Source organism: Aythya ferina (genome assembly GCF_964211825.1).
Source record: "Aythya ferina genome assembly, chromosome: 4".
Taxonomy (NCBI): Eukaryota; Metazoa; Chordata; class Aves; order Anseriformes; family Anatidae; genus Aythya; species Aythya ferina.
The window spans coordinates 58,833,163-58,849,016 of NC_140300.1; the positions used below are offsets into that span (position 1 = coordinate 58,833,163).

The 15,854-nt window shown below is 35.2% G+C and overlaps 1 long non-coding RNA gene across 1 annotated transcript in view; it reads right to left on the reverse strand.

The window, feature by feature from the left end:
* Positions 1 to 15,854, reverse strand: part of LOC311435765 — a 238,685-nt gene that overhangs the window by 10,908 nt on the left and 211,923 nt on the right. The window lies entirely within an intron of this gene.

Genomic DNA, 15,854 nt, shown 5'->3' on the forward strand with positions numbered 1-15,854 from the left:
AGCCTAGAGGGAAAACACCAATCTATATACACACTTTTCTAATGCATATATCACCATTTGATCTACATAATGTAGTATTTGTTCTCCACATGGTGCTGTGTCACATGCTGATGGTAGCTTTCCCTAATGTTAGACACCTACTGTTCTTACACCACTAATAGCCTCAACATAAAACAAACAAAAGCATAATTCATATCTTCCCTGTGTTATGGTGAAAGGTTCTTCTCTTCTTCTCTAAGTCCTTTTTATATGTGAAGGATAAAACTTTTTTTTTTTTTTTTTCCTGGCACTAAAGCATTCAAACACAGCTATATTCATATCACTACTGGCCTTAAAAATATTAAAACTAAACATAACACCATGCTCTAGCACTTTATGAATACCAGGACAATATCTACATTTTCAACCAAATGTTCTGGCATCAATGCACCAGGTTATTTTCTTTCATCCTCTGACCTCAAGGACCCTAAGCAAACCAGGGAATTGTCAGAGGATAGATGTGCATCGATAATATTCACTCAGCTTACTCAAAGTAGTACCAGATGAGTGCTAATTACTTCTATTGCATTTGTTGACTAATCTCTAGCTCATAGAACACTTTCAATTTACTGCGTAAGCCAGTGTTCAACAATCCACAAGACTGATGTTTCTCTTTCCCATATACAACCTACATATCACATGTATGGTATAAATTCGAACTTAACCAGACATTTGCAAGTGAGGTTATAATAAGGTGATTCTCTATAGTATACTTAGAATTAAGAGTTTAGCAATGCATATGATTCACTACCAGTCTCCTTCAATCTACAGCAAGTAAAGGAAATTTCAGAGTTTTAAGTCTATTAGCTGCAAAGCTGCAGAGAAGCATGTCAACAGAAAAGCAGACCTTTTCAATAAAATCTCCCGTTAAGATGCAGGTAGACAAATAGATGTCCAATTCTAATTTGGTCTCACTTAAAAAGATAAGATACAGCAAAATCAGGAACAGATAGCTAGCTGAACAGCTGTATGTGCCACGGTGTTGTATAGAACTGAGGCACATAAATAAAATAATAAAATAAAATAAAATATAAAATATAAAATAAAATATAAAATAAAATATCAACAGGCTATATTAATATTTGTTTAGTAAGGCAGTATATTGTGATAATATTTTTGGCCACTTGATTCAACAAGTAATATATGCATCTATCTGTTAAAATTACTGAAACTTCCAGATCTTTAAGTTGATGTCTAGCTTGGTGGTAATGGAAACTGAAGGAAAAAAATTATGTAAGAAATTAATTTTAATTTGAAACATGACAGCAATTTTTTTCTCTTTCTTTGAAATTTAACATTTTAAACACTGACTAAACCTAATCGTGACATTAACAAATAACTCTTTCAGACTAAATAAAATGAAGGCAGGAATAAGACAAGGTTCTTTGCATTCAGGGTTTATCTGTACATATATGAAGTTTATGCAGATAAGCAGTCTTCATTCATTATATATTTGTGTCATTTCTAAAGGGCTGTCTCTGAAAGGCTATGCTTCTACAGTCATTCTCAACTGTGCATAAAAATATGCTTCAGTGTTTCTCCATATGACTTTGCCTGATGTGCAAACATAAGGCACAATTCAGCTGTTCATTTCTCAACTGTGAAAGGACTTTACTGCCATTGCTGCAGGGAAAAATAAATTAGTCACAAATTATATGGCTGTTAATAAACAGCAATAACCAACTGGTAAAAGGCAATCCTTTGGGGAAAAACAAAATACTCTGAGAGTTTTTTATATTGGATGCAAACATGAAAGGCTACAAAGAACACTTCAGAAAGAGACTGAAGTAGAGAATGTGAGAATGACCACCATGATATGTATTATGTATTATTAGCTCCTAGGGTCAGAGAACTGAGAAAAAGAGAGGATAGTTAGGCTGTTGAAAAGTTTGTCACTCTTATCTGCTCTTTAAGATTCCTCTATATCTGGCTTTTGCATATAGAATATCTTCTCTTCTGTCAGACCATGCATTTGCCATTCCAAGACAGTGGGACAAATTCCCTCACTGAAATACTTTTTATAAAAGCCTCCTTTATTAACCTAGCCATGTTCTCTCTGCATATGCATAAATACTCAAAGAAGTGTTGACACTATGCTCTTAGATATGGGATATCCCCGTGACTCTGTTCTTTAACCCCACTAGCAGTTACACAAGGTGAGACATATTGTGATGCAAACTGTACAAATTAAAAATAAACAAATAAAGGTCTTCACGACTGCCTTAAGAAAAAATCCAGATGTGATCTAATTACTTCCTGGACTCCACTGACACCCTGAAAAAGAAGACGTGAGCAATGTAACATAATTCCATTAAAATTTACATTGCCCTGCAAACATATTTGGAAAACAAGCACAATTAAATTATTTCTCATTTTCATAGTTGCCAAAGCATAGTGTGCAGGAACCTCTCTTGTGTCTTTATCAAGCTGTCAGTTCCTGCCTCCTCTCTGCCAACACTCCTCACCTGTCTGGGGGTGTCTCAAACATGGCTTGCAGCGTCTTCCACTCAGAAAACTTTCCAAGCAGCATAAAAGAAAATATTTATCTTTATCCTTCAAATACTCCTTCAGAATACTCTTTTGTCCATGGAACCTAGATAGGCCTGAGAAGATCGTTATTATCATGCTAACCAATATTGGCAGTTTGGGGCCCACCTGACTGCATATCCCTGTTTCTTCTCCCTAGTGAACCTTATAAACCAATTATCCCATACTCGAAGAGCATCCACAAGACATGAAGTACTATTGGCAGATTCTGCCAAAAACCTAAACAAGTTATTGAGAGAAGTTAGTATTGGGAAAGCACAAAAAAGGAAAAGGAAAGGGGAAAGCAGCTGAAACAAACAAAATGTGAGTAAAGGTACAGGAAAGAGTTGGAGCAAATTCCAGTCAGCATAGGGAAACAATCTCCACAGTAGAAGTCTTAAAAACCATATAAGGACTGTGAGACACACACACACACACCTCCACCCCCCCTATCCAGGAGTTCATTTTCCCTCCTTCTACTGGCATCAAAGCTATATTTGCAGGAACCCTTTGTCTCTTCTCCCAGAGGCAAAATTTCTGGGCATTGCATCCAGTACTTCCCTTCTACCTGAGCAGAATTAGATTTTTTATTTTTTTTTTTTTTCCTGGAAACTTGGTCTGAATGCAACAAATAGGTCCCAGAGGATTAAAAACTCCTGCAAACATTTCTGATTCAAGAAATGGAGACAGAAATAACTCAAACCCTGTTTTCCCCTCCCACTTCATTACAGTTCACAATTGCTTTCCTCTGAAAAAAAAGAGGTATTAGTCTTGGCATAAGAAACAGCCTATAAAAATGCATTCAGCCCAAATGTTAGCTTCCTCAGTGCCAAACCCTTATTCAAAGAAACATGTGTGCACGCTGGAATAAATTTTATTATAGTTAAAATTGGAGGGAAATATTCTGTAGGCACAACAGGCAGGCTTGAGGAACCATCCTGGTTCCACTGTGACAAACCCTGCTGCCCTGTCTTGGACGCAAAGTTTTCTTATGGGTTGGAAAGAGGTTGATATCATTGCCTAATGTTGCTAAGGAGTTTAAGGCAAAACTTTCTCTTATACTCAGGTTAGGTGTTCTCCTTCATTTACCAATCTCACTCTCACAGATACCTTATAAAAGCATTCCTTTTGATAGGATGTTGATGGGGCAGATGGTTCCAAACAAAAGCAGCAGACCAGGAATTAAGGCAGTTTTGAATTACTCCCCTGATAAATTCTGTGTTGAACTTCAACCTGGGACAACTTCCCCTGAGCTGAAGGACCTAACAATCAGGCCGTTGGTCATTCTTTTAGATGAAACAGGTGTCCTGCAGTGTATAAATAACTAAATATTCCTTGAACCAGAGGGAGAAATGAAAGGTGACAGACTGACACAGACTTAGAATGCTCCTGTGGGAGAGACCAGATCAAATCCCTTCTCCCTAATTATTTAGTAACCTAAAGTCGATTATTTAGAAAACCTCATTGCAGGTAAGAGTGCTCAACTATAGTCTGTAACTTTTCCAGCATTACTATACCCAAATCCTTTCCAGAATTTAACCATATCTGTTTTGATTAGAATGGATATTACTAATCAGAGGTTTGGCTCTCTGTTCCAAAAATGTAAGAATAGAAAAATTGGATTAGGCCAGATTTTCAGACTGCTTGTCATATGCTATCTGCAGTCCTGCACCATTCCTAACAGAATTACATCACTTCAGGAATTATTCAACTAGAAAAGGAGCAGAATCACTTTCTGACTCCAAGTAAATCAAGTATGCATAAGGTGTTGGTCAGGATTTTCAGTTCTTGTTTGCTTCGAGTTCTAAAGCTCTTGAGAAAAGAAAACTGAAAGGAAAACATGCCAGAACATACAGAATAACATTATATAGTGCTACTCTCTATAGGTTAAATTAAAGACGGGAAGAAGCTTCCTCCATTCATACACTGTTGTGAGCTTTGTAAATGCATACATGTTTCATGTAACTATCAGATTCACAAACATATTTTATTTTTGTTTTAAAAGGTCAGATTTTTCTCTTTATTTATTGATTTATTTGCAATCCACTGCATCCACAATTTCCCTGCCACCGTTACAATGAAGGATCAGTGCCACCTACAGACAGGGATTAGAGCAGAGCACAGTTCAGTGTGAAGAAAAGTAAGGAAGCAAATCAAATTTTAAGCCCCTGACCTTCTAGTTAGAACAATCACTCTGGAATGAGAAAGGGCTGGCAACAAGATTCACATAAATATTTGGACCTTTTCATTTGCTTATACTTACTGATCACAAACATTTCCCCAGTAAGTCACTGGAAAAGATGTGTTCTGGATGCTGCATTTGGCTGTATCAGTTTTCTAAATGCAAATCTCATACACAGCTGAATAAAGCAGAATACACTGCTCTCTGCTCCTTTTCTGTGCATCTACTTAATTTTGGTTGGCTGTTATCTGAGTCAGTTCAAAGGGGAAAAAGCCTTCCCCCTTAATTATAAGTGCCAATTAGATTCTGGTTTAATGATCCAGATAAAATTAAAACCAGACCTACTTCTCACCCCAAACTAAGCTACATTAAACCAAACCTAAAACTTCAGAAGAGATTATAGGAAGACTGGCAGAGCAGAGCTCATTAATCAAGCTAGTTTAAGTGCTGGCAGTGGTTTGGTTCCTCCTGCCTCTGGAGAAAGAAAGGGAGCAGAGGGGAATAGGTTATTTTCTAGTCTAATCTCATTAAACCCAAACCAGTTTTACACCTTTCTTGTCTCCATAAATGCATGAACACATATACATACGCAACTGATGGAAAGGGATTCAAAACTTGCATCTAATTTTTTTTTCTTTTTTTTAATAGAGATTAGCCCCACTGTGTTGTAACAGCAGAGAATTCATCCAGCTCACTAAGAGATCTGTGGTCACTGTACTGTGAAGACTTTAGTTCAGACAGGCTTTGCTGCAATATGTGTGCAGAAACAAATGATGGCTGCAGCCTTCGAAAGACAGCACATGAAAAATTGGTGATGCTGTCTGGAAGAAACATACAGTGACTAAGGCTCAGGAGAATAAAGAAATCAAGCTTTTTATTTCTTCTTCCGTTGTACACTTCCTGCATAACCCTAGTGCTAGTCTCTTGGAGACTAAGTTTTGCTATATGTTAAAGAGGGTTAGTAGTACTTACTTAGCTGACAGGTACGAGATTAGGTTAAAGTAGCTAAAGCCCCAAGACTCTCAAAGGGAGAGTTCATTTGGAGATGTAGTTATTAACTATTATTGCTGTATTGCAGGCAGACTCTGCAGCTTTGGGGATTTTAACAAAGGAGAGTAGGAAGTCATTGTTGACCTCTCCTTTTAAATCTTACTTCAAATTTTGACCTTCTGTTTCACATAATAGGAGAAATATTGTTTTATGAGTTGCCAGGAATTTCTCCCAAATTATTTATTGCCAACATTCATTCTACCTGGAAACAATCTGAGCACAAAAGAATGAAGAAAAACAGGCTCAAAGATTTCCAGTGCAGCACAGCAATCTGTTAAAAAAGTGACAAGATTCTTCTGTAGAAAATATGTTTTATGCATTTCATCTTTACTTTGAATCTTCTCTTTGAACAAAAAAAAAGTGATAAGATAGAAAAAATAATGAAGTAATAGAAAATCATTTCTTAAATCTTACCTTAAAATTTGATGATATTCTATATATACTTAGGCTAAATTTTTTGACTAATAATTCTGTAGGTCTGCTAATACATTCTGTCTACATTTTTAGACAGATACTCGATTCATAATAGCTCTCATAATCTTAGGCAAGTCATTTAGTTCCTTAAGTTTCTTTAGTTCCTTTCACATTCTGTCAATTCCTGTCAGATGCAGTTACAAAATATGTAAAACAAACTTCAGGTATCTAAATCTCCATCAGCACATGAGTAGATTATATTGTATAATTAAGATAGATATTGTGTACTTTCACAATTTAGTGAATTTAAAATCCAAAGATTATTGAATATCTTTGCATCCATCTCATAAAACACAGATAAAATAAGCTAAACTGTCTTGTACTTTATAACTGGATCAAATTGATTTGAAATAGCAATTTCCTAAAGCTCCACAGAACTGATATAAATCAATTATTACAGATGAATGAAACTCACAAACTGCTGATCTATCTTGCAGCATATGAACATTCTTCATTTGTTATTATCAGGATCTGCTTTTGAACTATACCCTCCAGTTTCTCTATGCGCTGTTTGAAAGATACACTATCAGAAAAGAAGTCAAAAATAAAACCCAGGTCCTTAAACCACGTTTTATGAAGACAGAAACAATATTAGAACAACCTTTCCACAGCAGGGAGAAATGGGTTACACCTAAGGCATAAAGTCTTACATACTCACCTTTCCTGCCAGTACATTGCAAGCTGTGGACAAACATTTATCCCACCTTCCCAATTACTCTTTCCTTATACTAGAAAACATGAGATTTAAATCAGGGAGAGATGATAGTACTTAAATCAAAGAGAGGTGATTATTTAGTTATGTTGGCCAAGCATGCTTGAAAGTGTAAAGTTCAGTATTCAGGTCAAGTATCTTTATAGAGCTGTGCATATAATATTTATTCATCCTGAGTACATTTACATTTTCTGAACAACAAAATTTGCCATAGGAATTTGGTGGCAGAGGGAAAATGGCATACTTTGGAAGTGAACTAAATCTAAACTAAATAATAAGCTTTATTTAAATGTTATGTGTTATAAATGCTGCTAGCACCAGGAACTTAAGTCTTATATAAAAGCATGACTGCTAGATATTTATTTTACCTGTTAAAAGGTGACTGTCCATCTTATTTTTCATCTCCTAGGTGCTACTTGCTTTCAATCTGGTGTTCCCATTTAGTTTTCTAACTGCACATTCTCATGTGCAGTTAGAAACTTTTGTTGCAAGTTTTAATTATGTTAAGGTTTGGAAGCAGGAGTGTAAGTCAAGCTTTTTCTTTTTTTAATGAACACGTTCATTATTTATAGATATTTCTACACCTCCCATCACAGCAGCTTCTGCATGCCAGAAATTCAATCTGCAGTACAACCCCTTCCTGCATGCCCTCCCAGCTTCTGCAAATAAACTTCTTCTCAATTTTAATCTTCCATTAAGTTTGGTGCATTGTGTTGTGAAAATTTTACTAAAAAAAAAAAAAAAAAGTTAGTCTACTTTGTTTTCCATTACTACAAAGGGGAAATGGAAAGGGAGAAACTCAACCCCAAAATAAAACTTCTCTTCTTCTCCATTAAATGTAACAATTCCTGCAGAGACTGTCTTTGGATGTAATGAGGTTTGTAGAAGTTACTGAAGTAGCACCCTGGCACATCTACATTAGGACCAGACCATGCAGGCTACAGTGATTCTTGTAAGACCCCCACAGGGTGCCCATGAGCCTCCTGCCATGGCCAACATCAAGACTGTGCCACACAACTGAGCCAGCATAGAGCTGGCCCCAAACCCCACAGCCAAACATCCAGGAGTGGGGAAGTAACACTGGCCCACTGCTCCAGCGCTAATGAGGTTAGTTATGCGGACTGAAATCCTAAATGTTTTATCATGTAAATATTAGGCAACAATTTATTCCACGACAGACATTTGCAATGTATTAAGGGTCAAACTGTTCAATGTATAAATCTCTTCATCTGTAAAATAAGATGCTAATAGCATTCTCTAATTAAATAGACACACAAACTCTTTAGAAAGCTGTAGATCTCTAACATTCTTCAAAGGTAATCATTTTCACCATTGTGCAATGAGAAATGGAGTAGCAATTACAAGTTTTTCCATGTTGCTGAAAAGCAAATGAGTACAAGAACTGGATTTCATGAATGTTAAGTTGAATCTTCACAGGCATTTGACAGGAATGACATAGGCACAGCAGACCTTGCCCTAGGACAAGTGTAACAACAATTGAGGTGGCTTCTAATCCTTTGATACCATGCTAATCTGCAGTGTTGCTCTGCAACTTTTTAAATGTCTTTGTAGAAAAAGAGCAGGAAATGGACTAACCACTTGATATTATCTGCATCTAAACAGAAAAACATTATGCAAAAAATGTTAATGCAAAAGCAGTTATTGGCACTTTCAAAATATGACAGGCAGGTTCAAATTTCTCTATGAAATAAAAAAGCTCTTTCTTTTGGTAAATAATTTTGTGGAGTTCTTATTGTGCCAACCAAAATTTCAAGAGATCATAAGAGTGCAGTATACTGTATACCTGTTCAGTAATGTGATTGGCAATCTTCTAGATATGTACCATCTGTGCCTAGGGCATTGAAAAGCTCTTTGAGAATTCAATTATTTGATTATGAAATATTTCCTTTTGCTGAATTCTGTAAAACAGTGCTTTCAGGATTGAGTAGTGTAAGCCTAGAAAATGGCTTGTGTCCCTGGACTGATACATAATAGATCTTGATTCTTCACAAAACAGACAATAAGCACTCTGTAGCTCAGTATTATAAATAAGAAAGGAGTCTGCCTTATTTTTTTATTTTTTTTTTTTAATATAGCTCAGACATATCCTTTTTTTTTTTCAGATAGGAATATCATGAAAAATCCTATACTTCAGAGAAAGACTAAGTGACCTTCAGTTTGTTTTTCTGTATAAACATCAGACTGTTCTTAATGTCACGATGTTATACTCCTTTAATGAGTCAAGCATTTTTGCCAGAGGGAAGAATAATCTCTTATTTTTACCTTTTGAACAAGCATTATACCAACATGAGCCTGCTGTAGCTGCAAAATTGTTGTCTCATCAACTACCATAAATACAAAGAAAAAAAGACCTGTACTTGCCATTGCGTCTCCATCTGCACTTTTTAAATGATTCTAAGACCTCAGGGCTCCTTTGCTCCCATATATCATAGCCACTCTGCCTCTGACTGAGCATTTTCAGTACACATTGGAAAAATATATAAAAATGACACTTGTTAGATTATGTGGTACGCAGCTATGAAAGAAAGTACTGGGGTAAGGAGCAGTCACAAAAGTCATATCTCAAGAGAGATTTGCACCTTCAGAAGGCAAGGGTTATTTCATCATTCTAAGACTCAGGTTGGAGAGGAGCGTTACAAACCAGAGTAATACCGCACTTGGAACAGTTGTTGAAAAACTGTTCAAATAACTAATATCTTTCACTTAGTATTTGCAGAAATAAGATTTTGCAAACAAGCACAGAGAGGGAAAGAGTGTTGAAATGGAGCTTACTTTACTTACTAACTCTTAGTGACTCAAGAGAATGGTAATAGACATTTTTTAAGTGAAGAATAAAACTGAGAAAATTTTACTCCTGGTATCAATGAAAGATTCAGGACAGCAGATACCAAGAGGATACACCTATCTGTCCCTCCAATTTGGGGTTAGGTAATGTCTACTACAATGTCATCTGCTCTGTTACAGATGTTACAGCTTATTAGAGAGTGGAGAATAGATTGCATGGATTCTAGGGAAGACCAGAAATAATGCTAAGCAGTAGACAAACTACAACATATTCTAAAAATCCAATGAGATGAAAACTTTTGGAGGCAGAGACTATCTAGGAAGAAGACAAAAGGCAGACAGAGGAAAGCACAATTTTTTTTCCTTCTATTCTTTTTACGGTCACCTCTGGATGTGTAATGTGCTAGAAAGATCCTTCCAGTGAGAAGGAAAAAAAAACAAAACAAAACAAAACAAACAAACAAACAAACAAAAAAACACCTTTTTGTTCTTAAATACAGTGAAAGAATCAGAAATCCTACTTTAATTCTACTCTAATATTGTTCTTCTACATCGTTTTTGGGAAAACTGTGTTAGAAATAAGAGAAAGAAACAGATATTTCAATTACTACTTTCATTGCAACAAATATTTTTGCTTCTTCAGCAATAATGAGCTAAGGAAATTTTGCCTAACTTGATCGTTTTAAAAAGCTGGGACATAGCAGTAGAATTACTGCAATTTGCTTTAAGGAAAGACTAGGGGAAAGGAATGTATTTTAGGATGATATTCCAAAAAGAACATTTCATATATGAGTTGTTTGCAGATATAAATTATGGGAAACATAATAGATTAGTATTCTGCTTCTCAATAGAAGTATTATATTTCAAAAAGATTAATACCCTCACTTCTCACTATGACAAGGGAAAATGTTTGTTCTGATATTCATGCCTACAGTTTCCACTGAAGACAGCAGATGTTCCATGCAATCTGTGTCTGAATGGAAAAGCTATGAAACTATAAGGGCTAAAATAGTGTGGGTTTCAAATAATTCCATGTAAAATTTTCAAATACAGTCAAGGTTTTGTATCTATAACATACTATTTTTTTGATCAGTGTTTCTTTTATCTGGGTGCTTCTCTGTCTTGCTCTGGTCATAGAGTCTTTATTTTTTATATTTCAATGCTCTATAAGTTTATAATTAAACACTTTATTATTGCTTTTTTACAATTTTTCTATAAACATATTTTATTAAAAATCAAACAAAAGCAGCCCCATAAATCTGCCAAGGAGCCTAGTAATGACATAGATTTACACACCTGAAAGTTAAGAATTCAACAGGGAGAGAGCAAGAGAAAGAAAGGAATAGTAAAATTTTAATTAATCACTACAGCAGGACAATCTTAGTCTAATATCTATAAGTTGTAGCTGACAAATATCCTACTTTCAGAAGACTTCTTAGAAAGGCATAACAGGACCTGATATCCTAATATATGTACTAAACATTTCAGAATTCAGAAAGCAAATTACTGGAATTGTTAAACCCTCATTTTTATTAAAATACAATTCAAAAATTGTGGTATTAACTAAAACATTCCAGAATTTTTATAAACAATTTTCTAGGGAGTGTAGAACAGCATGCTGTGGAGAATTAAGACAAAATTAAGTAACATAATGAAAATGGAAACTCCACTTGTTGTTCTACATGCAGGACATGTGTGGAAATAATTGTGAATTGTTTCCAGGCAGAAGGGTCTAGACACTTTAAATAAATAAAAGAAATTTTGAAATGGAAATGACATTAGACAAGAATCAGTTGTGACACTGTGACAATAAGTTGAACAAATCAGTATAGTTGAAATGCACTGTCTCTCTTTTAAACATCAGAATATTCCCAAATGCTTTTAATATACCCTGAAATTATTTGTTTTGCATCTAGTCTCTGCTTGTTTAATACTGGATAATACAGCAGTATAGCAAAAACACAGCAGCTCATTCATTACTCATGTGGAATGAACTTTTTACTGCCTTTGGTAGTTCTGAATTTGATTTGTACAGATGTATTCTTTCATTCCATCTCCAAAGTTTCCCCTCTGACACGCTGATGCAAATTTTAGAATATGTTTAATTCAGACTAATTTTAGATAATTAAAAGTCTGCTCATCATGTTGACATAATAATCAGCAGAGATAATATTCTGTAAGTCACATAAGATGGAGACGTGAATATTTGTGACAGAAAAGTGCTGGCAGGTTATGAAAGTTTTTTTTCTTTAAAGGCCTGTATTAACAAAACTTAAAGGCATGTCATGTATTGCTTGTTTTATGGATCTATACCTGGTTAATTAAACATAAACTGCAAATGCTATTGTCATGCAAGGAATTCTTACACCATCTATTTTAATCCACAGAACCAAATATTCTGGCACCATATGAAGACCTAAATGTCCGATCCCGTCAAATCTGATATACGAAAGCAACTAGATAGCAATTCAACTAGGAAGTTATTGGACAATAAGACCCTGTTTTGTAAAGTGCAAGACAGTTCCTGCTCCCATTCCTTTTGGTTGTAATATGAGGGAGCAGAACTTCAACAAGGTATATTTTGCTGAACACAGCTCCACTTTTCATTCAGTAGGAAAAATCCTTTTAGTATAAAATAATTTTTAGCATAATGGGATGAAGCGCATCAACAAAGTACCCGGGTATCATACCCTGAAGTCTCCATGTGTTCCTTTAGAATAGGTTCATTTAACCACAGGTGGAGGGTGGGCAGAGAGGGAGGATGCAAAGCTGTGCATTATTAGAACAGTTGAGGTTTACACTTGATGAGTAAGATACACAAGATATGACAAGTTGGTCAGTATTATTTGATGCATTGTGAATTTGGTATTTATAGCTATTGATAGTTTTGTAAATACTCCCAGATAGAAAGCCTTACACATCACAAAATGTTTGTGGTGTAAGATTAGACATGAGCACCACAGCTTAATTTAATCATCTGGTCCATTTTCCAGGTATCACCACCATATGGATGCAAAATCCAGAGAACATCAGCAGAAATCCTGAAGTTGGAACTCAGATTCATAGAAAGAGTGAGCTCTAAAATAATAGGTTCTCATTCGATTCATGTTTTTCCTTACAAGAAAATAATCCATCCTGACATTTTTAATCTTCCCTAAGTGCTCAGCAATACTTACAGCACTAAGACAGTTTGTCCATTGCCTGTTTCCACCTCCCCTAGATCCTATGCATTTCAAATATGAATGATTCTTTTAGATGTGCAATTTTCTTAAGGTTTCCTGGCTATCTCTCACCTGTTCCTAGACTTATCAGCCTTACACTTTTTCCCAATTTATTGGTCACTTGTTCTAGGGAATTATTATGTTCTACAGAATTGCTTATTCTTCTCATGAGGTTGTATGTATTATTGGCATCTTCCCTAGAATTAATTTCACTTTTAGTTACATGTCCCTCTGGTGTTAATATTTTTTTGCTTTTCATTTTTAGAAATTCTATTTTCTACTTCACTGACTTATTGTTTCTTTCTGATTCAAAAGGCTGTATCTTTTTAATATCTTGTGCAATTTCTCTTTCAAATCTAACCTTTGGTTTTCTCATCAATTTAGTAAAACGGCCTAATAGGTCTTGTACTTCCTTCCAAGAAAACAAATGATCATAGTATAGATTTTAGGATTTCTGTCTACTCTGTTGATATTTTTTTTGCTGCCCTATAATCTTTACAGGAGGATAATATCAAGACAATAATAATCCAAACTTCTTATCACATTACAGAAATGTTACGGATTTTAGAATAAGTTTAGGTGAAGAAAGAACATTGGGAGACAATAAAAAAAAAAAAAAAAAAAAAAAAAGACACTGTACAGTGAACAAGAAAGCAAAGACTTAATTCTGGTGTCATAAAAAGTATCTGTATATGTTTAGTTTTAGATGACTGTGAATCAGTAATTGTTAGATCAAGCAGACAAAATATGATGTACTGCCATATAGATATTTCAGTCTAAGCACATCAGGAAATAAATTGGTCACCATCATTCAATGCTTTATCCTGTATAGAAGACCACCAGAAGGACTAAATCATTTCAGATTTCCTACTTGGAAACAGCATCCTCCTCATTGCCCTAAAAACCTTCTTAATTCCAGAAACATAGAGAAGCATTAGCAGTAGTGAAATACAGTTGTAACATCTCCAAACTGGGCTCTGTTCAGATTGAAATGATAGCGTAATGGTAAAATACCACAATACTATTACAATAGTCTTTAGTTGTGCCAAACAAAATATGCTGCAGCTGAAGAAACTTTTATTTGAAGACATCTTCCTTGTCATGAGCAAATTACATGCACTAAGTGAATAAAAAGCAATAAACCAGCAGATCTCTGTATGAGAAAATCTTACTCAGGGATGTGACTTCTGACACGGAAAGGTGGTCTCTCAGCTATAGGAAGGCTACAGCATACAGAAAACCATTAAACTTTCAGAAGGAAGAGTAATCAAAAAACAGAAACAGAAAATCCGAACAGTCATAATAACATGCCCCAGATTCTTTTCTCACTGCAAGAAACTCAAAATTATATTCCGTGTTGCTGATTTTTTTTTTGTTCTTTTTGTTGTTGTTGTTTTTCTTTTTTGTATTTATGGATCAAGTGTTTTCTCTTTTTATCAGTAAATCCTCCTACCCCCAAGTTTCTTGACTGGTCAGAGAAAGTCTTAGATATCCTTGAATTTCTCCATGTGTTTATATTGAATTAGATTAGTTGGCAAGAGTTTCTTTATCAGTCAGGAAAGTATCTAGCAGACAAGGAAAGAAATGGCTGAAAGTGCAAATAAATTACAGTCCCTTAATCTCTGCAGATAGTACATTTCCAGGAAAAAGCACCAATGTAATTTGTTCCCTCACCTTGCCTGCCTCCCCCGCAATGAAAAAGTAAAAGACTATAACTGAAAAGTTCCAAGCCAGATCAGTTAAAAAACATTTATAGGTATGGGATAGAGCCAGGAATTGTTCAGAAACTGAGAAGTCATTCAAATTGCAAAATGAGTCATTAACTCATTGTTTGTAGTAAATTGTTTGCTTAATGTGTGATATTGAGACATGCATTTAACTGTGGCTTCAGTGGAAAACTTGAAGTCAATTTTAAAAATAAACATAGAGGAAAAACTTTAAGTGGTATTCATAAGAAATAATGTACATTTGAAAGAAAAAATAGAAGTACAGGCAGAAGCCTGTACTTCTTTTAATTATGTTTATAATTAGATTTTAGTTAACCTGGAAAAACACCACTTCTCAGGAGCATATAGAAATAAATCTTTAAAGAGGCATCAGTACTGCCATATTCTATTTTTAAACATCTAGGAAATTTGGCATCCACCAGCAGTATTCAAAGCATTCAGCAAGCTGACTTGCAAACCACCATTGGGAAGAAGCAATTCCAAAGAAGTGACTCCATCATCCAGACGTAATAAAGTAATTAAATCTGTTCATGATATTCAAGCCTGAATTGTCTCTTAGGATTAGTTTCCTAAACCACAACATCCTTTTTTTCAGGGAAAAAAAATATAGCTAGAAACATCTTTTACATATGCATACATAAGATTCTAATTAGGAAGGCATTCACATATAGGTAAGAGCCCTATAACCTACTCAACCTGATTTATAATTAAACCCAAGCCCCTAATCAGATGTTCTCACACATGTACTAGTCAAGGCTAGTCTTTGCCTTGTATTCCTCTTTCTTGGTCCTTCTTTTGCCTTTCTCAGGAGTTTTTTTTACTAATCCAAAATAAAACCGGAGACATTGAAACATTGGAGGCGTTGTTCACAGTACAGACGATCACCAGACTGCTATATTCTTCTTGTTCTTCACCTCAACATCATGCTGTGCATCTGAACAGGTATTTTGAAGATGTCCTTAGCACATACATTAAGTATCACTGTAATTCATTAATGTGATCGGCTTAATGACAGCCCTAGGGCTGTCCATATCCCTCATGATTTTACAGGAACTAGTACTTGTCCCCAAAAATGAATTGTGTTTGGATTGTGTAGTCACTGAATGTCAATAGGTAGC